The sequence below is a fragment of the Lynx canadensis genome, chromosome X (assembly GCF_007474595.2).
Source record: "Lynx canadensis isolate LIC74 chromosome X, mLynCan4.pri.v2, whole genome shotgun sequence".
Taxonomy (NCBI): Eukaryota; Metazoa; Chordata; class Mammalia; order Carnivora; family Felidae; genus Lynx; species Lynx canadensis.
In genome coordinates this window covers 103,403,421-103,404,596 of record NC_044321.2, presented here as the reverse complement: position 1 = coordinate 103,404,596, position 1,176 = coordinate 103,403,421, and the positions used below count along the sequence as shown (strand labels likewise).

At 37.2% G+C, this 1,176-nt stretch overlaps 1 pseudogene; it reads left to right on the top strand.

Moving 5' to 3' along the window:
* The first annotated feature begins 375 nt into the window (after positions 1-375).
* On the top strand, positions 376-466 carry LOC115507998 (annotated as a pseudogene).
* The last annotated feature ends 710 nt before the right edge of the window (positions 467-1,176 follow it).

Sequence of the window (1,176 nt, the reverse complement as noted above, 5' to 3'; positions counted from 1 at the left end):
GCTGTGTGACCTTAGCTAAGTCATTTAATTTTTCTTAACTCCCTGTTTCTTCAACTATAAAAATACATAATCATATGTACTCTGGTTTCTTCTGAGATTGGTGTGTTTTTCAAATCGGGAAAGTATTTTATGAATTTCCAGGCACTAATACATGTAATTTGGTAGTTTTGGGCACATATTTATAAGGTATGAGAGAAAAAATGAAATTTCATTGCTATTCTCTGAATGAACAGTGAATATGTATGGTGATCTAGCAGAGTTTGTGTGTTGAACCAAAGATATTTTAGAACGTTAGGTTTTTAAAATAAAAACATGAGAGTTAACATTTACTGGGTGTTTGTCATATGCCAAACAATGTTCTATATGCTTTAAACGATTGCTTCTCGGCCTTTTGGCTAAGATCAAGTGTAGTATCTATATGCTTTAAATGAATTTTATCATTTCCTGGTCACAAGAGTGAGCCTTTATTATTGTTAGGATAACTTTACAGGTAAGGAGATTTGCTCTAGTTCATCCAGATAGTAAGTGGAAGAGAGATGAAATTTAAATCTGGGCCTCGTCAAAACCTATGATTTTAGCCACAGTCCCTTCTTCATAATCTTGATATGAGCTTGCTTAATTTTGTTTTTACAAGGTTATCATACAACTGTATTGTAGCAGAACAATCTAGGTTAATTGGGGTACCAGTTTTTACTATGCATAGGGGAATAGAGAGAGAAAGGTCACAGGAGCCATATAATACAGAAGTGATGGTTCTTACGTTTTAGAAATCTTGTCCACTGATTTCTTTGTCAACTAGAGGAGCAGATGTAACAAAGTCCATCACAGATACTCAGAGAGAAAACTGTTGAAACAACTTTTGCTCACTAGATTTAAAATGTTTTTCCATGTTTACTTATTTTTGAGACACACAGAGAGGACACAAGCAGGAAAGGGGCAGAGAGAGAGGGAGACACAGAATCCAAAGCAGGCTCCAGGCTCTGAGCTGTCAACACAGAGCCTAATGCAGGGCTCGAACCCACAAACTGTGAGATCATGACCTGGGCCAAAATCAGACACTTAACCAACTGAGTCACCCAGGCGCCCCAACATTTTAAAGTTCTAGAAGGAAAGGGGCATATGCCTGGCAGAAAGATTGGCACATAGTTGGTATCCAATGAGTGTTTCTTCTCTCTT